This window comes from Myotis myotis, unplaced genomic scaffold (genome assembly GCF_014108235.1).
Source record: "Myotis myotis isolate mMyoMyo1 unplaced genomic scaffold, mMyoMyo1.p scaffold_m19_p_12, whole genome shotgun sequence".
NCBI classification, from domain to species: domain Eukaryota; kingdom Metazoa; phylum Chordata; class Mammalia; order Chiroptera; family Vespertilionidae; genus Myotis; species Myotis myotis.
In genome coordinates, this window is record NW_023416316.1 from 11380216 (window position 1) to 11407366 (window position 27151).

The window sequence follows — 27151 nt, forward strand, 5'->3', positions numbered from 1 at the left end:
GGGAATAGAAAGGAGAGAAATGGGATTAAAATGTAGGTCAGCCAGTAAATTATTTACAAACGCTGGGGATGACAGAGCAGGGGGATTCTCAGTCTAATCCTCAGAGAGCGTTGAAAAGGTAGAGGTAAAAAAGGACAATTGCTTTCTGCACGAGAATCACCTCTTTGGGGGTCAAAGCCACTTTCCCGAGCTGCTGAAGCGGATCTTTATTTTTTCCTAAAACTCAACAGACAGCATCTTCAGGACCTAATTTGATTTTGATTGATTTTTGAAACTTGAAACACTTCTAAACTAATTTTCAGTATATTACTCTTGTCAACGCTTAAAGATTTTGTCAGGAGGAATTTGCTGAACAGACATAGTAATTTTGTTTCTCATTCTGGCATATCACCCCTAAAGAGGCAACCCAGGGAGGGGGCCGGCCCTGTTACTCCAGCTGCTGCTATTAGAATATACACTGCAATTACTCTGCTGCTATTCCGGGGGCTTCTCAAGCAGTTATTGCTGTTCCCACGGGAGTTGCAAGTCTTGAAATAAGAATCACAGGGAATCATCGCCCCGTCTTAGGTCTGACCTGGGGTACAGAGGAGGGACTTGAGGCCTAGAGAGAGGATGGGATTCACCAAAGGTCATATAGCAATTTAGTGGTGGACCAGGGACTGGAGAACATCTTCACCTTTTTAGCCTATGCCTGTCCCACTATATCAAGGGGCAAGGAAGCTAAGTCATCCCAGCAGTGGACATCATCGTTGGGATCTAGTAAATAAATTCACCAGTGACAACTTCAATGGGAGCAGGGGCATCCAATTGCAGTTAAGTCACCAATCGATAGGCAGTTAAAAGACACTCTGAACACCCAGCACCATGCTGCCCCTTACAAAGGACAGTCGCTGTGTGTGGCTCCGCTTTTGTCTCACCAGCAATCAGATCCACTGGGGACTGCTGGAAACAGCAGTGACATTACGAAATAACAACCGCTGCTCATGTCGGCGTTACACCAGAAGGGCTGTCACTAGTGCTTTTCTTTTATTGCTTTTTGCCACCCAGGGTATGTGGCACGCAGACAGGTGGACGAGCTCATCTTAGCAAATCAGCAATAGGGACAATCTTCTGGCTCAAACTGGCAATCATTGCTCAAGCAGCAAGCACCTGTGAGTGCCTGGGTAAAATCATCGGCAGATGCAAAGCAAGGAATTATTCAGGAGGGAAGCAGAACTGATAACAATTCCTAAATAATACAAATATGCTAAGTTTCAGCCTCATAGGAATGAGAGCCAAGTGTCAGAGTAGTAGCATTTTTTGGGGAAAAGAAGAGATCTCTGGGTTGGAATATAGAGTTTAGGTGAGACAGAGGTTCTCAAAGTATTGTCGGGGAACCTGAATCATCAGCATCACTGGGGAGCTGTGAGAAGTATAAATTCTTGGGCCCCACGTCCTGGGTCCTACTGCATCCCTGAGTATGGGTCCCAGGAATCTGTGTTTTAAAAAGCTCCAGAGTTTGAGCACAACTGAACTAGGGAATGTGGGGTGAAGCAGGTTTAGAGAAGTTTGGGGAAAGGTCCTTCCGCCAGCAACGCTGCTGCAGGTGTGACAGTCCAACCACTAAGACTTAGTGACTATTCCAGTAAACTTTCATCTCACACGGCTCACAAATAGTCATCAGCGATTGCATGTTGCTGTTATATGACTTGCAAGGTATTATAATGGCGCCCACTGACTTCACTTTTGTATTCAAAGCAACTAAGGATCAAAGAGGTCGCATAACTTGTCCCAAATCACAAGAGTAGTGAATGGGAAAGAGAAGCCTCAGGTTTGACCGTTAATCCAGGGCCCTTTCACCTACACCCCACGGTCACTATGTCCCTTTCCTGTTGATGAGAAGTATTTTGGAATCTTCTAGATGGTCAGGACTTCCCTAGCATGAGGCTGGCATCCTGCATGCCATCTGTGAAGATGGGTAGTGACTGCTGGAACCCTCTGGTGGGAAGGATGCTGAGCATGCTCCTGGGGTCAGTGGGACGGAGTGAGTGCTGCGATGGATCAATGACAGTTACTGTGGGCATCGGATGGGAAGTGGCAGCTTATGTGCAATAAGTGTGACTGTCCCTTGCTTTCAAAGTGATCTTGGTCTGGCCCTGACTCTATTCTTTGGTTAGGACCCGAGAAGTACAACGCCTTGAGGAGGAAGATCTGGTGAGGAGGATTATTCAATAGGGGTGAGCTGATGAAGAACGGAAATGATTATTCTTCCTCCCCTTCAGATGATCTCAATAGTCACTGTGGTTCAAGCTAATTCCAACCAGCTTTCTCCAATGTGAAGACAGACGATCAGAAAAGTGCACACTCTGACTTCATCCCAAATACACCCCACTGCCCTAGACATCCACGTCTCTAAAGTGCTGGACATATTCTAAATGACACTGACACTATTTTTTTTTTCCAATGGTAACTCTGTGGAAAGATTTATCTGTGCCTGGTCTACCAGTTCTCTTGAATTTCCTGATACTGTCCTCTCAGGAATGAATGGAAGCTTTCCATTTTTCTGGCATTGTCTTCCTAACTCAGCCTCACCCTTCCAAAAAAAAAAAAAAAATCATAAAGGAAGCAAGCAGACAAAGACAATACAATCAACCGACCAAAAATTCTGAAAGCATCAAGTGCTTGGAGACCTGAGGTTGCTGTTGCTGGGTGTAAGCCACTTGCAAGCTCAGGCCCAGTTGTTAGTTGCTCCCAGTTGCCACTCTGCCCTGAACAGACAGACCAAACCTTTGTCCAAATCATGTGTTACAGAGCAATATTTTCATTCCTTATAATGCCAGCAGTGAACATTAGCTTTTCCACGGGCTCTTGCTAATTTCTAGGGATTTCACAGCAATTTGGAGAAAGGCTTCTCCCTACAGAGCCCATGGTTTCCAGCCACAGTTGCCTCATTGGCACTGCTCGCCAATCGTCCCCTACCCTTTGCTAATATTGTATCTGCAACCATTACACATTTTGCTGTGATTTTAATTAGAGGACACGTGGCATCTTTTAATATTCCTCTGCACATTGAGGCTCCTGAGCAGTGGTTACTAACCAATACCTCAATATAATTTAGAAGCTGTGGCTTCATAAGCAAGTCCTCCGATCTTTTGATATTAAATTTGCAAATTAATCTCTGCTGTATGCATCACTGGTGATTATCTTGGCCTAAATTATGCATCCTTCTTAAAACTGGAAAACAACAGCCCTTCCCATCTGACAGTGAATCTATTCATATACTCTTATCTCTAAGGAGAATTTTGCTTTTAACCCTCTGTGGTTATAAACAGGGATCTCTGTGATGCCAGCGTTGTTTGCTATCATCCCACATATGGCTATAATAAGAGCAAAACTGGTCCTGTGGGTCCCCTCTTAGTCCCTCTTGTGGGTCCCCTTGGCCTCCGGGAAAAATCCAAGCCCCCATTTAGCTTTCCAAAAATAAATATTTTCCGTATCAGGTGAGAGTGCTATAATTATAACTATATTATTAGAAAATATATAGGGTTGACTCATAATTGCATTCTGTGTTATTTCTCAAAGAGGGGCTATATGGTATAGTGGGATGCACACAGTCTCTGAAACTTGAAGGACACAGATTCATATCCAGTATTCAATATTTACTACTTGTCCCATTTCAAGAAAATTGCTTCCCTTTCCTACACTTCAATCTTTACTGTCAGCACTCACAGGGTTGCTATGCTAGACAGCACATACTAGGCTCTCTACAGGGAAACTTCCTTTCCTGCTATTTTTTCCCCACTAGATATTTACTTTTCAGGGCAACCCTCAAGGCTTAAAGGACTAAATTTAAATATGGACTATCAGGCAATGTAAATAAATTTTTTTGGAGTATTTGTAATTTTATTTTTGGAAGTGGTGTTGGAAGGAGCAAATAATCTTTGCAGGTTAAGCATGAATAAAGAAATCATGAAATTAGATCGTTTCTCCAATGCTCCCATATGTGGTTGTCTGGGCTCTTCCTCTTGGGGATGCGATCTGTCCTTCTGGTTTAATTCGAACCCCTTGGCTCTGGTTGAAAAGTGGACCACACCATCTGAATACAATCCTTCTCTTAGCAGGTGTGTTGAAGTGTCCAAACGAAGACACTGTCCCACCAAAAGCTCTGACAAATAATCTTCCAGCAGAAAAGAACAACAGGATCTGATTTTCAATGCCTGAGACTCTACGAAACACAACTATCAGTCACCAGTGGAAATCTGGATCAATCAAGTCTCCAGGCAATTGTGGACTATCCTAAAACTTAGACCAAAGTGTAACCAAAAGATGGGGCTAAGAATTCAAACCAAAATAATTCCTTGTCTCGGCATTTAACAATACTGGGGACAGGCATATTTCCTCTCTCTGGGGTAAACAACCCTAGGCGGATGCATGCATGCCTGTTTCTTTGCTAAATAATGCTGAGAGTAAATAAACATGATTTAACCGCTTGCTCTAGGAAACACCTGTGCCTGGAAGATAAGACTCTGAACCAACTAGACAGCTTACTTATCAAGATTAACACCCTAATCATCAAGAATTACTTCAAGACCCTTACCTCACTATGCTCATCAATATGAAACTATCATGTCACAATCTCTACCCAACCCCAACTAATTTCCATTCTGCAACGCCTACCTTGAATTCACACATCCCAAGCCCTACAACCTTACATATTTTTACTTGGAAACATTAATAAGACTATGTGCCCTTTCCTGCAGTAAATTGAACAAACTGTGCTTTTCTTGGCTTTTTTGGCTGTCTTTTGAAGAACAATGAGGTCCTTCTTTCTATGGCTCCTGCTCCTCATAAGTAGGCTATACCACCCGTGCACCTCAACAGATGTCCGATAACCCTAACAAAAAGGGGTGCTATGTTAAATTGTTCTGAGAAATGCCAGGTTAATATAAACTGCTTCATACCATAATACACATGCTAGATTCCACAAAGGAGGGTTGAATATAAAGTTTCTCCCAAATTTATTTGACTGCGGAGTCCTTTTTTCACAGCACATCTCATAAGACAACTGCTTTGCAGAACACACACTGGGAATTGCATTTGTAGTCTGATATATCATTGGAGTAAACTCCACTTCATTATAAATTGCCAAAATGGAGGTGCCCAAAGTGGGCAAAATCAGGCGACCAGCCCCCTCAGAGAAGGTTGTTTGGGCCAGACCTATCCCTGTCTGCATGCGCTGCAAGTCTCCCTGAACATCGGGAGAGATGTGTCTGCATGTGACTCCATGTTGTGTGGGGAATGTTAATGGCACTCACACTTTTCTTTCCAAGAAATTTCATGACTCTCTTTCTCACGTTTTCCCCTCAAACGCCACAGGAACATTTTTACTCAACCAGAGGCATTTAGCAGAGACACTCACTTGGTATAGTTCAGAGTCCTTCCCTTGAACTCAACTTGCAAAACTAAAATGTGTGAAAAAGTTACCCCCCAAAAAAGAAAAAGAAAATTTAACATAATAATTTTTATCAAAAGTGAGAAAAAAAATTTACTAAGCTCCTCACAAGTGGCCAGCCATTTGTAAAGTAGGTTCCCTGACCTGGACTAAACACACATTCGGTATTTATAATTTGCTTCTGTCTGCATTCTTCTCAATCTATCAGCAATGACCATCATGGAAATAATCAATAATGTAATGAGATGGGATAAAGATTGATCGGATGTTGAAAAGTGGAGAGAGGTCCTCTGACAGATGTAGAGAAAGTGGCCCAAAATGTTAAAGGGAAGTGAGGGTGCGGTCTTTGTTTAACACTGGACCCAGGAAACAGCCTGTGAGGTTTCCCAGCTTTGTAATAGTCTATGTTTGTGGAACAGAAGGGAAAGAGGGAGACTTCTATTCACACTGCCTTTTGAGTCTTCAGAGTTCTTACAACTAACACAGTGAATCCTGGACCCTGGGATTACAGGGAACCTCTGGAGATAAAGGCTAAGACCCCTGTCTTTTACTTCAATGAAAGCAGCTCTGCGTTCCTATTGGAGGGAAAATTAAAATTTCATTAAGGTGAGACTTCTAGTCAACATGGTGTTCGGAGTTCTTACCATTATCTCTGTGATCTGTATCTAACACCTGAAATGTCAAAAAATGGCTTTTAATTGAGGAAGTACAGAGGCATCCTCTAATTAGAGGCTGGGGGAGGGGGTACAGAAGAGGCTCAGAGGAGGTGTGGTGTGGCCAAACAAAGCAGAGCTGCAGAGCCTGGTTGGTAACTATGATAGCCCTCACAGGCTCAGGGGCAGGACCAGGGCATCTCAACCCCTGGATGTGAACGCCAAGTGCACATGGGCGAAAGGTTCAAAGTGGGCCAAGTCGCACACCTATGACCTGAGGCCATAATGTATAAAAAAAGATTTTATTCCAGGCCCCTGGGTACAGGTGGTCTGAGACCTAGAAAGGCATCAGCAAAGAGAGCAGGGAGGGGGACAGGTTTTTATTAACTTTTGCTGGCTGCAAGCGATTCCTGCTGATGTAAGGGTTCCACCTGTCCTTGGTTCCTTCTAGTGTCAGATGGCTAGTGGTTATCTGGGCTATGCGGTGCTCAAGGCTGCAAGCTTTCTGCAAGATATCTGCTAAGCACAATAAGTTTTTTCTCTGTCCTGTTTTATTCTCTTTAACCCTTTCAATGGGCAGGAGGGACTTGATATGGGTTTAGGAGTGTCCAGGCTCTGTGAACCTTTCTCACGCCAGGCCTGCAGTACAGGTAGTTATGATTAGGGGGACAATTTCCAGGTAGGAGATGAGGCAGACCCCAGTAATAGCCAGCAATTCTGGAGAGATCAATGGGAGAAGTGCTTTTCCTGCTGCTACATCCCACCCAAGTCCTAACCTTATTGGAAGGAACCAGGCAAAGACTTCAGTAGAAGCTTCCACCCTTAGAAAAGTCAGCTGCTGGCCTGAAGTTACACTCAGCTGTGAGTGTAAGAGGCAAGAGTTGTAGGATATGTGAACACTAGCCCTAGGATAGGCAAGCAACAAGAAGAGAAAAGCAGAGCTGATAGAAAAAGTAGAAAATAAATTTATAATAAGCATAACTAACTGTCCAGTGAAAAGGGAAGGTGGAGATTTCATGGAGCAAAACCAAGAGACTGTCAAAAAGAGGGAGCCAGAGATCTTATAAGCAAATGGAAATAGTTATATCTGAAAATAATAACGGACCAACAGAAAAGGGACTGAACAGTAGAACGGATAGACAGTATCAAGGAGAATTCGGGGACCTGGAAGCTGTAGCTTTGGAAATCTCCCAGAATGCATCTCTGTCACCTGATATCCCTGTGCGAACACATACACGCAACGGATGGAAAGAGATTGGTATTTTGATTTTCTGGAAGAGGAAGACATGAAAAACACCCTTTAAAACTTTCTTTCTGTCCTGGGAGGAAAAACAGAAAAAAAGACACACGATATGGTGTGACAGAATGGGTTTCATTTCTAAAACAGCAGCCCACTAATTGCTGCATACAGAGTGAGAATAAGCTGAAGGCAGACAAGTGGAGAAAATGGTTGCAGGGGACTCTGGGAGAGGGGGAGTTTAATGAGAAGATACCAAATGAGAATTTAAGAAGTCTCTTAGTCTAGTCTTGCTACTGCCACAGGCTATGGCAAGTCATGTATCCTCTCTGTACTTCAGTTTCCTCACTTGAAATACAGGAAACTGGCCTGACTCATCTCCAAGGTCCTTTGAACCTCATTCTGCTTCCTGCACTACTGCTTTATACTGTGTAGTAGCTTTGGATGCATTGGACCTATTACGTAACCATTCTGCACTTCAAGACACACACACACACACACACACACACACACATTTTATTTTGAGTCAATTCAGCATCAATATCTGACAAGAATGTAATGTATGTCAATCATTTAATGAGTGAATTACATGCCAGGTGTCGTGCTAACCACCTTACTGACATTCTTTTCGCTCCTCTTTTATTCTGACAATAACCCTGTGAGATCTTTGGAGATAGATACTATTACGCTCCTTGTTAAGGATGACAAACTAAAGCTCAGTTAAAACGTGCTGTGCAGGGAAGATCCAGAATTCAAAAACTGGGTTTGCCTGGCTCCAAAATCCATCCTTAAACTGCTGCCTGTGTTAGTCTGTCAGGTCACGAAATTGGGTGAAATGCAATTCCTTTTGTTGACATATGTTTCAGCTCTAACTGAGGTTGACTTAGTGACCCATATCTTCTCCTTAATTGTAAAGCCTTGTGGTGATGTATCAGTGAAGGTGAATAGGAAAATATATGGAAATCCTCATAGAAACATTTATCTGACAATCCAGTTTGAAGTGTGTCTTCCAGGAATGCGTAGTAGACAAATGTAACCCTTCCTCTTAAATGAGAATATCTATTGAAAATATCATTAGTGTGATCATTGAACTAAATGAAAATTGTACCTAATGGGCTCAAATTTGTATGGATACACACATTCAGCAATTTCATGGAAAATTGCTTCCAAAATTACATCACTGGAAGGGACTCTCATTAATAATGCTCCTTGAGGCCACATGAATTCCTTTAGGATCCTTTGCTTCGTGCAATTATATGCACTAGAATCTCCAGCTTCTTAGAGGTAGACTTTGTTAATGAGAACACAGTAGAATTTTTTATTAATGAGTCTAAGTTTGCCATGGCCACAGCAGATACTCCCAACAACCAAAGGGAAAGGGGTTTCCAAATAGTTCTTTACTGCTTACTACATGTGTTCAATTCCATAAACTCTTGTAATCTTCAGAGCAGCTTTGGATGAAATGGCTTTATCCTTCGTTTGTAGCAATAAGAAAGAAAATCAAGTCTCAGAGATGGTGATTGATTCAGTTAAGGTTAGGGCCAGTACATAGTATAGCTGGGACTTGAACTTTTCTAATTATGAGAGGAAGGGAAATGTGATTTTCAAAAAAAATTATCATGGATCAGGAGCTGGGTCAGAATTTTCCATGCTGTTAGAGGAGCTAATTTTCCATGTTTGTTTCATACATTCCTTTTCTGATGAATATTTATAAGTTGCCATGAGGTATTCTTGGTTCACTGAATACAGTGATGAATGAGATGGACACATGTTAGTAAATGTCGGGGGTAGAATTTGAACCCAGTTCATATGAATGTCAAGCCTTTTTCTTCATCCCTCACTGACCCACCGATATTTTTTTTCATTAAATTTATTGGGGTGACATTGTTCAACATGAACATATAGGTTTCAGGTGTGGGTTTCTATGTTACAAGATCTGTATATTGTACCATGTGCCCACCACCCAAAGTCAAATCTCCTGTCACCACATATTAGGACCCCCTTCCCTCTGGCAACCACCACGCTGCTGTTTGTGTTCACGAGTTTGAATTTTATAGCCCACGTATATCAAATTTTTCTCACTTAGCAATTCCTCTCCTGGGAATATACCTGAAAACTTTTTGAAATAATACATTTGCAAAGATATATGTACTTCTATGTTCATTGCAGCATCATTCACTGTGGCCAAGACATGGAAATAACCAAAGTGTCCTGCAATAGATGTGGTATATATAGACAAGACAACACCACTCAGCCACAAGAAAGGATGGAATAGCACCAGTTGCAACAACGTGGATGGACCTTAAGAACATTATGCCACTAGAGAGTTTTACTATCTTCCTTTACCTCTCTTAACTAAAGGTATAGCATATCCTGTGAAGAACCACAGATGGGTATATTTATTTCTGCAGCCAGGTTAAAAGACCAGATATTTCCAAATCCAGAATGATGGCAAAATAGTGGTGTGATCTGAAGCATACTTGCAGGAATTGGGGACTAAAATTTTTTTAAAGATTTTTAAAAAATTGATATTTAGAGAGGAAGGAAGAGGGAAAGGAGTAGACATAGAGAGAAAGATCAATGTGGGAGCATAATATCAATCTGCTGCCTTCTGCACACCCCCTACCGGGAATAAAGCTAGCAACCTGGGCATTGCCCTGACTAGGAATCGAACCAGCAACCTTTCAGTGTACAGCAAGACACCCAACCAACTGAGCCACACCAGTCAGAGGTGGGAGGGGCAGAAGGGCAGCTAGAATTTGAGCTGAAGGCCTGCTGACTGTTGACAGAGCACAATGCCTGCGCCCTTCTCCATTCAGGTAATAGACACATGCACTAAGGACAGAGCAAGAACACGGCTATCCAGGAAGAACTAGGTAGAAAGTGACCAGGGTCAGACTTCGTCTCAGTGTCCTTGAACCTCATTGGCCTCAATGTGCCTTTTCTGGTCAGAGACCCTCCAAATCTTAAGGTATCATTAGTAACAGAATTCAAGAATCTTCAGGGGGAAAAAAGTATCTTGTATATTTCTGTCTCATTGACTCTCCATCTCATTTCCAATCTCATCTAAAAACATCTTTTTCTCTCCTGACTGCATCTGCTAATTGCCCTCTCCCCCAGCTATTATTTAACTGAAATATACCCAATCATCGTAACAAGGATATTTAACTTCATGTGGTGGCTGAGACATTGTTCTTAATCAGTTTAGGTGAAAATGTAAGTGGCTGAGGTTCTTTGACCAGAGGGGTCTTTATGAAAGGTCTTGCCAATCTCTCATCTAGGAGAATTCCTAGTCTTTTAAACCCATGCCTCCCGAGAGGATGGCTTGAATTTTTCATTTATAGCTATATTATGAAAATTAAATAATCATTTTATTTTAGTTTCCAAATAAACATTTATAATATTATTCATTTCCAAATTATACAGGGTTTTTCTACCCCGTCTTCCCCCGAAAGCCTATTATATCCCCCCTCTGCAACCAATTTCAAATCTTAGCTTTACCACTTTGTAGCACTGTGTACCTTGACATGCGACTTAAATGTTTAAAGTTTCAATGTTCTCATCTTCAAACTGGGAATTACATACGTATGTTGAGGGTTCTCCCAGAATTAAATACAATTCTGTCTAGAGTACTGTTTGTATAATAAAACAGTTCACTTCACATTAGCTGTTACTGAGTGGAGGGGCTTGTGTGATTCTGGGCCAACTTAACACCCTGCAGATGGATCATGAGAATTCTTGCTTCACATTACACAGTGTTTTTACAAAGTATCATACTTTAAAAAGATAATAGCTGCCCTGGCCGGTTTTGCTCAGTGGATAGAGTGTCGGCCTGCAGACTAAAAGGTCCCAAGTTCAATTCCAGTCAAGGATACATGTCCAGGTTGCGGGCTTGATCCCCAATAGGAGGCATGCAAGAGCCAGCTGATCAATGATTCTCTCTCATCATTGATGTTTCTATCTCTTTCTTCCTCTCTCTTCCTCTCTGAAATCAATAAAAACATTAAAAAATATTAGCTAGTAAGAACATGAATAACTTCAAAATGCAATGGTTATTTAATTTTAAAGCATGCCTTTAACATTTATGTAAAATGTCTTTTGTACTCATTTAATAGAAACTTATCTGGCCACTGGATAAAGCTAGCAATAAAATTACTGGTCCGCAATGTGTTAAAATCAGAGCAGTTCTTATCACAACAGAATGCAAACTCCATGAGCAATGAGTCATTGTCTGATTGATGCTATATTTCCTCAGCACCTGGAATTATGCCAAGCAATCAAACTATCTGTGAATGAATAAATATCTTTCACCACTATACAGTTGGTTCATGACTTAAAAGATATTTGTAAATCTTTGATTTCATTTGATCCCCGCCACAGTGTTATGCACAAATATGGCAAAACATTCTACCTGGACCAGCTCAGGAGAGTTTGTTCACTATAAATCCTGTTGCCTTGCGATTGTGCCTAGAGATCCATGCTAGCGTCTGGATTATCCTTGATGCCGTCCATTCTTCTCCTCGCCACCCATAGACAGTGAGTGACCAAGTCCTAATACTTCTGCCTCCCAGGTTTTTTTTTCATGAAATATTACTGTTGCCATTGACATAGGTCAAATGGTTGGTATTCACCTGAACTGCTAGCATAGGTTCTGTTGTTTGTCTTCTGGATGCCACTGCCACTCATGCACTGGCTCATTCTGCAAGTATCTGTGGAGCATCTACTCTGAGAAAGGAACTCTATTAGGTCCCCACAGGAAGTGCTGAATCAGATGTGACCATGGCATTTATGTATCTTATATTCTGCTGGATCTTCTTAGGACACTCAGTGGACCATTTCTATTGTCGAGTGACCACCCCACCCATTTGTATACACGATTCCTCGACATGGCATTCATAGTCCTTCCCTCGCAGTGATCTCTTCCCCTCTCCAACCTCATCTCCTTAACGACCTATTAGGCTTTCTACCATGCATCGTGACACAGAACACTCAATGCCCTAGTCAGATTTCAGTTTTTCAATTTCAAGAGTATGCCATGCTTTCCCATGCTCTTAAATGTACTGTTCTGATCAAACCACTCTTGTCACTTCTCTATCAGAAGCAACTGTAATGATAATATCTACACTTTGAGGATTTCTCTTTTGAGAAGCACAGTACTAAGTACACATAATTTCATCTCATTTAATTCTTAAAAGACCATTTTATTTATGAGAAAACTGAAATGGAAAATGGGAAGTTAATTAACTTACCCAAGATCACAGTGCTAGCCAGGGGGCAGAGTATCATTCCAAACCCAATCTGACTCTATCTGAAGCCCATGCTCATAACTGCCCTGCTTTATATGGGACTCATTCTTTAAGACCTTGTCTAAAAGCACTTAATCTATGAAGTATTTCCTGGCTTGTGTAGAAGGAGAGGGGAGCTGTTCTGTCCTTGACATTGATTTTACACATACATCTATGGTGGCAACTTTTGAGTTTCTTTTATATAGAAAAAAAACACACACACACTCATGATGTTTAAAAGTCTATCTCTGCTGTTAGCTCCGTCTATGTCACTGATTTAGACTTATTTATTCCATATTTCCAAAGTTGAACACAGCATCCAATCAATGACAGGTGCTCGATAAGTGGATGCTGAGTAAAAGATTGAGCACTTACTTATAGGAGCAGAGTGCCAATAACAGAGAAATAAGAGGCAGAGGTAGGTGGCAGTGGTTGATGAAGGCTCTGCCCACCAGATCATCATGCATGTGTTTTACCTGATTTGAGAGAAAACCGAGTAACATTTGTTTGGATAGTGGCGATGAGACATAAAAACAAAACCGGAAATTCTGCTGTCTGCATTTTCCATTTTCCATCCAGTTGTTTTGGCATTGGCACGGACACTCAGAGCCACAGGTCAGGGCTAAGTTCACCTGGGCTTAATTGCAAAGTGTGCAGGCTTGTTTGGGGAATTCTCTAGGGAACAGCTAACCAAGTGACCTTAGCTAGCAACTTGAAACATAGCTGTGTGAGGATATAAAAAACAAAACCGACTGAGTTTGGTAGCAATGTGCTTTTCATTTTCCTTAGCTGGATTTGATATATATTTTTTTTAGTTTAAGACAAAGATTGAAGGTGACATGTGCTGCTTTGGTCTAAAGGCTGGTTGAGGAGTGATGTAAAAACACACAACCCATCAGTAGTAGACTGATTACACTAATGGTCCCAATTCTTTGCCTCTCAAATTTGTACCCTTGGCCCTACTGCTCTGCAGTGCTTCCTACTCTGTCTCTGGACCAGGCCACGGGACTGGGCAGATGACAAACTATTATGGTTTTCCCTGGACTGTCTGGGCTTTAGCCATGAAGGTCCTGCATTCTGGGAAGCTCCTCAGTCCCAGGAAATCCCTTGGCCAGGAAAACCAGTATGGCTGCTCATCCTACCGGCCAATGGAAGTGACACATGCAGAGACTATGAAAGAGCTTGCCTGGTCGGCTTGCCTTCTCTTTTCTGCCTCCTCTATCACCATGGAAACATGCCCAGGATAGCCTGAAGGAGGATGAGAAACAAATGGGGGAGAGCCAAAGTCCTTCCAGTTAGCCACAACCAGGAGAGCCTACATCTGCACCAACCTAAGGACTCTGAGGCCCTGCTAATAACACAGAGATATATTAGACATGGACCCAAGCCACAGAGACACTGAAATATGTGAATCAAAGCAAAATAATAAGTATCATAAGAATTCTGCCTTTACAAACCTGAAGGAAATCATGAGGAGAAGAGATTCATTTTTTCCCATGCTAAATTGGTGAAATTATGACCAGTGAGTAGATTCTATAAAAAGATAAATACAGATGAAATTAGATTTCTTTATGAGGAGAATGTTCTAGCAATCACAGTGGTGCAATGCTGTCCAACCTTGGCTCCTTGGTGAAGTAATGAGTGGACCATCAGTCATGGATGCAGAGGCTGGGAAGTGAAGTGACAGGATTGCTGTAAAGTATTCAACTCAGCTGCTATTTATTGAAGATCTCAAATATGCTGAGCATAAAACCAAGCTCTGTGCATACGTCATGTGCCCATAACGCTGGCCCTAGTTGGGGTAAGATGTTCCAGGCAGGGGACTTAGGGTATACAAAGGCATGGAGACATGCAGAAGCCTGCTGTGTCTGGGTCTTATTAGACTGTGGTGTGTGTGCACAGATACAGTGCGTACATGGGTTTGTAGGTGAGACTATGGAGATGAGTAACAAAACAAAAGTGATAGCATGGTGGGTTTGTATTATGTCAATTTAGCTAAGTTGGTACCAACACTAATACCCACCACATTGGGCTGCTGTCAAGATTAACGGCAAAGAGGTATAAAACGCATCTAGTGCTTTAGTTTTGAATGTGATAAATGCATAAATGAATGCTGTTCCTGCTGCAGCTGCTATTCCTGTTTCTGTGGTTGTTACTGTGATCTCTTCAAAACTTGGCATTCTCTGATTCCTTTACTTCAAGCGGTAGTAGTAGCTTCAGCCTTCAGTGAGGAAGTAGTATTGTATCTACAAACCTTCCTTTTATAAATTAACAGGGCCTGCCACCCAAAATCATTATGTAGGTGGGTAGTGTGGCAGGGGTGGGCATGGAGAAAAACAGCTCTATACCTGTGCTCTGTTAATGTTGATTTCTTTAGTGCAGGGAGGACCAACTCTTACCCCAAAGGAAGCGTCTCACTTGGATTCAGATAGCAGCCGACAATATCAGCTCAATAGGTCCACCCATGGCCCAAGGGCTGGAGAATATTAAAGGTTGGGAATTAAAATCTAATGCCTGCCTGCTTGAGAAATTAACTCAGTTGGTGATGGAGAGTTATTGGAAAGTTACAAGAAGCATGGACACCTTCCCAGGACTTGATGGTGCAAACAAATTGAGTGGCATTTAACATAACTAATTGTTAATGAAATGGAGTATTAATTGTGTTACATTAGTTCCTTCCCTTCAGCAATAGCTGCTTGCTTTGACGGAAAGTATGTGCATCTGAATAATAATACAACACTGGGGCTTAAAGGTGTATTCTAGATGAGCGCAGCCCTCTACTTGTACAAATGAGGGAACAGAATTGGAAGGATTACAGGCATATAGATAAATGATAGGAATGCATTTCTATCTTATTCTTTCCTGAAGGTGTGTCCTTGGAGGGGTTAGGGGGAGTTTCTTTGATTTCCTAAACAGTATCATTTAGTAGTTATGAGCACATATATTGAAATCACACAGGACTGGATCCAATTTCACCTTCACTGCTTGTTTACTGAATGATTCTAGATGAGCTGATTTTCTCTAAGCCTCAGTTTTCCCATCTGTAAAATGGAAATAACATGCAATTTTGTCATAGGTACAAGGATTCAAGAAATGCTTGGTCCATAAGATGTGACCCATGAACTGCCATTTTAACATTATTTTATACGCAGATTCTCAATGTTATGTCCTATAACCTAGTCAGAAGTAGAATATGTACATATTGTTGGGGATTTTTCACCCCAATTATGCAGTTTTCTTTAAAAAAAAATAGAGGCCCGATGCATAAAATTCATGCAAGGGGCTCCGCCCTCCCAGCTCTGGCTGCCTTAACCCTCGCAGCCTGGCTGCCTCACAGCCCCAGCTACCTAGTGGCCCCGCGGTGCCACCCACTGGTCCTTCTGGAAGGTCATTCCAGAAGGTCATTCTGGCATCCAGTCTAATTATCATATTAGCTTTTTATTATATAGGATGCTTACAGTTTTTCAGTGAATCAAGTTTAATTATAAGATATCAAGTAATAACATTTCCCACAACAAATGTCATATTCTGGCTTTGCAATCCCTGAGGACCAGGCTACCTTAATTGGTCTCCAGGTTGGTTTATCATAGTAAAAAAAGAAAAAAAAAAAGAAAAAATAATAAGTCCAGAGGATTCTTGGGAAGAAAGAAGTATATAACAACAAAGATCACAGGCACCCCTCCCCATAATTATAACATGTACTCAGAATGTTAGTCTCAACACCTGATCCTAAACAATAGGAGAATTAACTTTTCCTTCATTTTATGAGTCCCACCATCTTTACTTTGCTCTTTGACCTTTTGTGAAAAAACTTCTCTCATAAGACCTTGGAGGTCTTCACCCTATGAATGGTCCTCATTTAGGTTTTTCTTTGGGGGCGGGGAGGGGGGAGATAACTAAAATGCAGGCTTGGTCAGATTGTCAAGACCAGCGGTATCTAGGATGATGGAATAGGAAGTGTTACAGCAGGCAGGCAGAACATGAAATAAGGCAGGAGGTGTAACAGAGGGGTAATAGAGAAATAGGGCCTGGGAGCTGGATCATGGGCAAGATGTAAGGCACTGAAAGGGTTAATGAGAAGTCTGGATCCAGTACAAAGAAACTGAGTCCTGGATTCTTTGCCGAAGAAGGGGCTCTAAAACTGGGAAGCCAACAAGATAGTGCTTGGGTATATGAACAATTTATATAATGGTCCAAACCAGGGCTAAGCATGCCTGTCTCATACCATTGTTTTTAGCTTCTCACCTCGGGGGGAAAGATTCAAACTGACCTTGTTGAAGGCTCAATATATATTAGGAATATTACTGCATGACCTCAATTTATTCATCAATTTGAAATAGGCATTATTAAAGCTCAAAATACTTGATTCCCCACAGTTCCATAACTAATAAATACTGGAGCCAGGATTTGGCTGTTGGACCTATACCTGCATGAGTATAAAGCCTGACCTCTATCGACCATGCAAGATTAAGCGTGGCATACTGCTAGAATTGCAGATAAGGATCAAGTAGCTTTAGTTTGATAGCCATGTGTAGTGGGGTGAATAGAATGAGAATCAGGGTGGTCATCCTGAAGCATGTTAACAAGCCTATCTTTAGATGGGAAATGACAGCGTCGCTCTTCTTTGGTTAATCCTCTAACATGATGCTGGCCAGACCCTCCGTCATCGCTGAGACTTGAGAAATCATATTTGAAATGAAGGCTCAGAGCTCATGCAAGATTTTTATTTTTTGAGAAAGAATGGACTACTTTCATTTGAGTGGAATCCAGTACTTTTGCACCGCTGTTGTTCACGAACTTTTCCCATGAAGATCATAAAGGGGTGAAGAGTACTTAGATAGGTTTTGAACACAGATCAGGCCAAGACAGTTTAACTCCACTCTCACAGGGCAAGTGGTGATCAGTTTCAAAAAGCCTGAGTTGGAGTCCTGGTTCTGCCATTAGCCAACGGTTTGGTTTGGAACCCAGTCTCACTTCCCTGTACTCACTCACCCTCTTCTGTAAAAGGCAGAACATACTTGACCCACTTAATACCCTAGAGTTCTGACAGAATGAAGTATGCTCCAGATACTGTTGTAAACTCACTGTGCACCTGTAGAGGTGGACAAATTTCCTTTAGGAATAATGGCCAATGTTTTCATTTGCCTTGAACTAGAGGATGCCTAGGAAAGGGGAAATCAATTCTCACACTCTATTGACAGGGAAGCAGTGCTGGCCTGTGAGAGCAACGGTGACCACAAGTCAAGGTCTCTGGGTTGCCTCTCCTCTCTTGTGCACTTTAGCAATGTGGCCCTAGGCAATTATTCCTTCAGCTCTCCAAGCCTTAATTTCCTCACCTGTTAAATGGGGGAGAGAATCTAAAACCTAGTAGACTGGTTATCAACTTGGCTGCAAATTAGACTATCCTGGGGTGTTAAAAAACCCCAATACTCAGCAGGATCCCCAGATTAATTAAACCAGAACCCCTGAGGCCAGGTACAGGCACCAGTGTTTTTAAAACTCTCCAGGTGATTCACAACATAACCATATTCAAGAACCATTGATTATCATGGTGATTTTAAAGTCAGAGCCCTTCAATGTTGAAATTCTAGCATTTTCTTAAATATATATTTTATTGATTTTAGAGAGAAAGGGAGAGGAAGAGAGAGATAGAAACATCAGTAATGAGAGAGAATCACTGATTGGCTGCCTCCTGCATGCCCCCTACTGGGGATCGAGCCCACAACCCAGGCATGTGCCCTTGGCCAGAATTGAACCTGGGACCCTTCATTCCGCAGGCTGACGATCTATCCATTGAGCCAAACCAGCTAGGGCAGAAATTCTGGCATTTTGAGAGAACCTCTGGTTACCTCCAGGTTGGTCCATCTCCAATTCTTTTGGAGTTAGGTTATGTCATTGAGAATCGCACATACATGTTGTATTCATTTCCTGGGGCCGCTATAACAACTACCACAAACTGAGTGGCTTAAACAAGAGAAATGTATTGTCTTACAAACCTGGAGGCTGGACATCTGAGATTAAGGTGTTGGCAGGTTTGGTTCCTTCTGAGGACTGTGAGGGAGAATCGGTTCCAGGCCTTTCCCCTGCCTCCTGGTGGCTCGCTGGCAATTGTTGGCATTTCTTAGCTTGTAGAAGCATCACCCCAACCTCTGCCTTCCTCTTCACATGGCATTATCCCTGGGTATATGTCAGTGCCCAAACTTCCCCTTTTTATAAGGATGCCAGTCATTGCATTAAGGGTCCTCCCTACTTCAGGATGACCATACCTTAATTAGCCATGTCCACAGTGCCTCTATTTCAGAATAAGTTCACAAGCTGAGCTTCGGGTTATAACTTGAGCATGTGAATTTTAGGGGGACACAATTCCATCCATAACATCAGTACCTGGATTTCAGCAATTAGGAAAGACATGGTTTGTGGTGGGTGATCTCTTGCAATGCTCCACAGGACTCATTCTCATGCACAACAGAGCACATTCTTATTCTTACTCTCTCCCTGAGGTCCCACCCCCCACCCCTGCCAGGTTCTTAGAATTCTATGCCCCTGACTGTCCCCTCATGTCTCCTCCAATGATCCCTTGCCAACCAGGGAGACCCTAGCCCCTTCATTTGCCAGTTTAAGAATTTTCCTTTAAGCACCTCAGCCCCCCTGCCAACCACCTCTAGTTATTAAAATGCAGCTCAAGATGTCTCACTCTGGCTGTTACATTATCATTCCTCGTTAGAGACTCCTCCAGGGCCCGAGACATCCCTGCACTAACTTTATAATTACAAAGTCAATTTCTAAACAGACATTTGCAAATAAGTCAATTTAAATACCGAGACTTGCAAACAATAATTAAGCAGTAGCTGCTTTTTTAATATCTCTATATATAATTAATGCCTGTGGGCTTTTCATTTTACCTTGCAACTGGATGGTTTGCAATTGTTTGTTGAGCTAAAGTGTTCTCTGAAAGCAAATCAAAGCACTAGGGAGATTTTGAAAGTGATTGAAGAAAGGGCTTTTCTTCTTCCGCCTTCATTCCTGTATCACCAGACTGGATGCACTTTTTGTCAGTTGTGATTATGGTAGGGAAGGGAAGCTGGAGAGGAATCATTTTCTGCAGTTAAAACAATAGCACAGGATTCTGGTCCAGCCATAGACTAGCTAATGTGGCTGCTATGGATAGTCAGACAGGGAGTGTCTCCACACTGGAAACCTCAGCTACCTCTGATTTCAGCATCTCCTCCGCAGAGAAAGCTTTCTGTAGCTCAGCTTCCATCGTGCTTCCCTCTGGTATAAACAAATCTACACTGGATCCCTGTCACTGTAGGACAGTGACCCTGGTACTCATGGTCATTCACAATCTGACCTATTCTCTCTTTTAACAAGACTTTTGAAAACGTACTCAACCCTAAGGAAATTTGTACTAGGTGACAAGGTCACACTAGTAAATAAGACACGGTCTATTTCTCATTCTAAGGGGGCCAGAAACCTGGGAAAAGGAAATTTATGGATGCCCATTATTACAAATAGGTAAGTTAGGCTAGCCTGGAGGCTTATGAATGTCATTTAAGGAGTGTGATATCTCAAGTATGAGTAAGCATTAACCAGGTGAAGAGTGAGGAGGAAGGTTATTTCAGGTAGAGAAAAAGCCTGGTAGACCTCATAAAAATGAGAGCACACTAGGACCTTTTGTAAAACACACAGTGGGTCTGAGTGGTAGCTAAATAAGGAGAGGGCTGGAAAGGAGGTATGAGTGTGTGGACTTGAATCTTGAAGGCCTTGGAGGCCAGGTTAAGAAGTTTAGACTTTGTCCTAAGGACCATAGAGAGCCAAGGAAGCATTAAAGAAGTGGTATAACCAGTTTGGTTTATGCTAACCCAGCTATGTCTTCAAGCTATAAAAAAAATCCAAAAATAGCTGCATAATACAGGAACTCTTCATTTGAGTCTGTCTTCCCAAGTTCTACTCTGATAAAGATGTTCTTCCCAATATTCCCAAACCAGTTAAATACCTCAACCTCAAAATCTCATTCAGAAGTCACAGGCTCTGTGAAAATGTCTTTAATCCCACTACCAGTGGTAACTCTTATTAATGAGCTATTATAATAAAAGTGCAATATGCTAATTAGACCAGACAGCCAAACGACCTTCTGGACTTCCTTCAGGACGAAGCCGTGGAGGTGGGAGCCAAGGCAGAGGCAGTTAGGGGCAATCAGGCAGGCAGGCGAATGGTTACGGGCAATCAGGCAGGCAGGCATGTGGTTAGGGGTGATCAGGCAGGTGAGTGGTTAGGGGCAATGAGGCAGGCATGCAAAGGTGGTTAGGGGTGATCAGGCAGGCAGGTGAGTGGTTGGGGGCGATCAGGCAGACAGGCAAGTGGTTAGGGGTAATCAGGCAGGCAGAGGTGGTTAAGGGCAATGAGACAGGCAGGCGAGTGGTTAGCGGAATTCAGGCAGGCAGGTAGAGTGATTAAGTGGCGATCAGGCAGGCAGGCAGGTGAGCAGTTAGGAGCCAGAGGTCACCGATTGCAAGAGGTTGCAGGCCGAGCTGAGGGGCCCCCCTCTCCCCCTGCCATGCACAAATTTCATGCACCAGGCCTCTAGTATGCTTATATGGATGCCACTACAGAAATGCATGGCATATACTAGTATGCAGTTCTCTAGTTCAACTTATAATATGCATATAAATAATAGGATATTTTATTATATTAAAGTTAGCACATATATCTCAGGAAGATGCTAGCATGTAAACACTTGCAAATAGCTTTACAGTATCATCATCAATTTGACCAATATCACAAGAATTTTTCAATGAGAGTCTCCATAGGTGCTGTGGCAGGAGCGAGGATGCTTCGCCTTCAGAATGTCCTCGAGCATAGTCATGATTCCTTGCCTTCTGCTGGCCACCCCATTCAATTTATGGGAAAATACCTCTGTAAAGCTTCCCCTCAAGGTAGAGCTGCCCCTCAGGTACAGTGAGACTGACTAGGTCCGTATTCCCCAGAAGAGAGGACTTAAGACTCCAGTGAGTTTATGAGGGAGTCAGAATCAGTGAGACCTCCTATCAAGGTGCTGATCTTCTCAGCTTAAAACACAGGCAGGGGAACCCCCACTGGCCCAGAAGACCCTGTTTCACACTCTTTCTCAGAGATAACTGTCTTTCTCTTTCCCCATGTCATTTTTACTAGAAGCGCAGATAAAATTAGGCCCTGGGTCCGGGTCCTAAAAAGTCACCTCTTTTTCACTGAGTGCATAACTAGCTCAGGGATGTTAAGGGCATGGCCAATTGGCCAATTGAGGGACCTCTACTTCCTCTTTGATTTTTTTTTGTTTTTGTTTTTTTTGTGTGTTTTTTTTTTTTTGGTTCAAGTAAGTCAGCACCAATGGTAAGTGACCTTCAGCGGCTTCACATTTCCCAACTCAGAATATTAACTAACAGATTATGAATGACCCCTATGATCCTTTCAAATAAGGACTTTGTGTCCTTAGGGGATGCTTTCTGGAGGTTTGGTATTTATTTCTTGTGGTCTTTTTTCTTAGGAGACCCATCATCTCTGGGAAGGTCTTAACATGCTGACAGGGAAAGGTTGCATGGATTGTGGACAAACAGTTCCCTAAAACCCTAATTTCCCAATATGGGAGGGAATTACTGGTGTTCTCTAATTCTGACTTTCATATTCATTAATTTCAGTTGATGGCTCATGTTCTTGATACAACTGTCCAGGATAATCACATATTGGTGCTGATTAAAAGTATTCTGAAGTTTATTTTCTAATCTGGGTAAATAAAAAAACCAGTAATCTTCATGGCTACTTCCAACCAGTTAAATCAGAATCTTTGGGAGAAGGCACTGGCCTGGGTATGTTTTTATATCTCCTAAGATGATTCAGTGTTCAGGATGGGGACCCCCGGTATAGGTCACCATTCATTGAAAACCAGCCTGAGTCTAATGCAAGCTCCTGTGTTGCCCATTAATCCAACCTGGGGATCCAATGGAGACAGAAGCAGACAAACAGACTAAAAATCTAACGTTGTTGACCTCTTATCTTTGTCAACCATCAAAATATTTTAAAAAGCACTCAACACAACGAGGAAAGAGCAGGAGCATCATTCCAATTTCCCATCCTTTTTTGGTAGCTTTGAGCCAACCCTCCTGCATCTGAGTGAATACAGGCTTCTGCAATCCGGCTGGCATATTTTTCTGGTCCTTCTCCCCTCACCCTTCTCTTCCCTCTGAGTCATTCTTTTCTATCTTCCTTTCTGGTTTCCTTTCACAGCTCCCATAGAGCACCAGAGGACCAGAAAGGGGGCTGAGAGTATGGGTGTATCCTTGTGGCCATAGTCATTGTACACCATTGGAAGGGTCACTTCATTTCTCTGGGTTTCTTTATTCCCATATTTAGTTGATTAGTTTAGACAGGATGATATCTCCCTCCAAATACTAACATTCTATGTCACATTCTTTCATATTTTGTTCTTTTCTATTCTTCTTCCTTCTTCTTTACTTTCTATCTTTGTATACACTTTTGAAGGTTAAATGTTTAAATAAATGGAAGCTGATAATTTCAGTTCCCTTTGTACCTACTTTAAAGGTTTACAAAAAGCAGAAAGCTGTGGTATGGAAGAGTCAACACGCATAGCTCAATGGAAATGTTCCCCCTCACTCCGTTTACTGGGACTCCATTTACATTAGCTTGCCCGTTGGGTGTGGACTTCCATTTCCTACACCTTCAAATCCCTCTCACCCTTCGTCTTCCAGCTCAGATTTGTCTGATACCATGAACATTTTCCTCGATCGTTCAAGCCCTCTTTGAATTCCAGTTTCTTTGGACAACTAAACCATATACACTTGAACCTTATAACATTTAAATAGTTTCCTATCCCTCTGTTTGATGTTATGTGTTGGTGACACTAAGCCTTGTGAACATTAATTATAAGATGCTGAAGGATAGAAAATTCCTTCTTTTCTCTATTTTCACTTCTCAGGGTATCAAGCACACCACATGCACTTAAAGTATAACTTGAGAATATGATGAGTTTTTCAGCTGAGAAATAATCTATTTCAATCCCCACAATTTGCACACAAGGCTACTAAGTCTCAGAGAGAAGCAAATGACTCCCAATGAGTTAATCGCTGAGCTGGACTAAAAGCTAGGTCTCCTCCATCCATTTCCTTTTCTATATCATTTGTTGCTTGATTTATTTCTCCAATAGCTAAGCATTCCCAAGATCCTCAAAAGTACTGGCCACGTAACCTATTGTCTGTCCACTTTTGTATTGCTTAAAAGAGATGTATCTTTTCAAGAGGTACTCCTGATGCCCACCAGGAGGTCAGTTTTAAATTACTGTGTTAGCTAATTGGCCCACGGAGGTATCCCCTTTGTTAAGGAGGCAATAATGATATAAGAAAAGGCACTTTCCGCTTGGAACCTAAAGATCTGCCTTCGGTTCCCTGTTTGTTTTTCACTAACTCTATGAGCTTAGGCTCACTATTTCTCTGAATGCACATTTTCTCATCCATAAAAGAGTACATAAATATCCTCCTTTAACAAAATACTGCAAAGTCTGGGGTGAGATAATATTTGCCCTTTGTTAACTGTGATGAGCTACACCAATATCAAATATGGCTCTTTTCACCATTGTTAATAAACAATAATAAAGTATGAGAAATATGAACACCAGTTTGGAAAGCAGCACCCTAATTTTGCTACTGAAGACTTCACTAAGCGGGCGAGAAGCCACCATCAATATCGGCGACGATTACATATGCCTCCTTTCTTCTCCTTATGTGCGTGTGAGATCCATAACTTAAAACACTTGCTGCTATTCAGCACAAAAACAAATAGCAAAGCAACCCTGGCCGTGAAGTATTTCCACCGCGTAACTGAGACTTGCCACCATTCTGTTAAATTATGAGTATCTATCACTTGATGGAGTCAATGCTTCTATTTGGAACTGGGAAGGAGGGAGGCAAAGAGTTTGGGGTTGGCCGAAGAAAACAGTGAAAGGAAGATGCAGTTGCTATAGCGATTAACAGTGGGTATCTTTTGCACAGCTTTAGGGATGCTGATGCAGCTAAAATGTTTGTGTTTGGCCACGGTGGAGACGGTGAAGGATTGTGGAGCCTTGGCCTTGAGCCTTGATGTAATCCAATTCTAAATAAATCATAAATCTAAGTGCAGACTGGTGAGGCAGGAAGAATACCAATTTGGGCCAAGCCGTCACACGCAGGCAGTGGTGACCGGGATTGATTATGAAGTGTGAAGTAGGGATGGATGACAGGAGAAGGACCGTGACCAGCCTGCAGGGAGGTACTTCTTTCTCTGCTAGCCTTAGTCAACCCCCGACTCAGCTGCCAGGCCTCCGTAGTGCGAATGAGAGATCACTGCTGAATAAGTCACAAGGCCAGGCATTCTGCTGCCTCCTAAATTTTCTTGGATGACGAGATTTATTTATTTATTTATTTATTTATTTATTTATTTATTATTTATTTATTTATTTATTGTGAAAGGTGCTGAATTGCTAATGCTTGGGCTAGTTTCATGAGTCCCTCACTTGGGAGGACCCAACAGTTAGCCTGAGCGTTTCTTACAGGCCTAAACGTTGCTTGAAATGAGAAGATGCTACAGCACTTGGAAATGGAATTACCGTTTACTTGCTTGAAGGCGGAAAGGGAACAAAGACAATTGTTAGTATGTCACATTGACATTCTTCCTCATTTTCTGCTTCCGGAGAGAAAGAGGCAATGTGTGAAGGGTGAAACGGAGAACCAAACTGCTAGCTGAATGCACACTGGAAAGGGCCTGGCTCCTCTTTTCAGAAAAGAAAGGACCTGGAAGGGTATGTGCAAGGATTGGGAATAACGTAAATGACATGGGTTGAGTGAGCATGATAGAATTTTAGTTAAGTTCAGAGAGGAGGAATGTTTAACAATTGTTGAAAAAGTTAAGGAATTTAGATTTCATTATTTTTTGTTTTATTTTAAAAATTGAGTCCCCGTGTGAAGATTACAAGTGGCTACCAAGTAAGATGTGTATCTTTTTAAAATTTTGTGGATGTCAGACCAGCGTTCCTTACAAATGCAGCGCTGTGCTACAATGGAGTAGCCACAAATTGTTGGTTTCCATCCTGGAGGACACATCAGGGATTTGAAATTAAAGCACCAAATTCAGATTCAACTCAGACTCAACCATCACTCTGCAACTGAGCAAAGAGTGCACTTTCCTCATGCCTGCCAAACTAATGGACCGATGGCACATGGTACAGGTGTTCACCCAGTATGAGCCACAGTGGTCCGGGGCTGCCTCCTCATTGCCAGAGGGATACTGTGGACACCACTTTGAGGTCACATTGTGGTATTTGGGCAATATAGTTTAAAAGTGGCTGAGTCTAAAAAAGAGTGTTGTGGCCTGGCCAATGTGGCCCAATGGTTGAGTGTCATCCTATGAACCAAGAGGTCACAGTTCGATTCCTAGTCAGGAAACATGCCCAGATTGCAAGCTAGATCCCCAGTGTGAGGCATACAGGAGGCAGCCGATTAATGATTCTCTCTCCTTCTCACTAATGTTTCTATCTCTCCTTCCCTCTTCTTTCCTCTCTGAAATATATATATGTGTATATATATTGTATATGTATATATGTATATGTATATATATGTATATATATATATATGTATATATATATATGTATATATATATATATGTATATATATATATATATATAGAGAGAGAGAGAGAGAGAGAGAGAGAGAGAATTGTGTAGCACCAGATTCAAAGACAGAATTAGACATGCAAGAGATTTATTTGGGAAGAAATACCTATGAAAGGTAAAGGGGAGGGAGCAGGAGAAGGCAAGGAAAAACTTCAGATTAGGATGCAGGTCTGATACCAGGAAAAGAGAGGAAGGAGAGCACATTGTGTAAGCACATCTCAGACTATAGTTGTTTAAGGAGGTGTCAGCAAGGGTCATAATCACCCACTAGAGGGCTCCTGCCTCCCACAAGAATGGGCTGGCACTAGAACCTTCCCTGCACTCAGTCCCTGGCTGGAAGCATCCCCTAGGCAGTGTGGTCTCAGAGGGGATGGGTCCAGTTGGGCCATAAGTGGGCCATCTGTCAACTGGTTCCCCACATCAGTAGCTTCCAGCCATGCATTTCCATGGCTACCACAGCGAATTTTGGTCTAGATATAGTTACTGTTTTAACCTGGCTCCTATGGCTGTTCAATGTCTTAAAGAATTATGGACTTGTAACAAAAGGGAAAGGTAGACATAATGAACTAATTCAAGGCTTTTTCCTGGGCCAGATTTTTAAGATAAAATCCTGGAGTATCAGGTGCCAGCTCTGGGGCATTCCATCAAGTGTACTTTGGAACCACTATTATAAGCTCCAGTGTGATAACATTTTATGTGAATTTGAATTCTGCAAATTAGAAATACCATCATATAAAATATCAATAAGTCTCACTTTATGCACAATATTTAACACTATGTGACTCACTTAAATTAAAAACAATTCATCAAGAATTTCATAACTTCAGAGTCGGCTCTGTGAGTTATGAACTG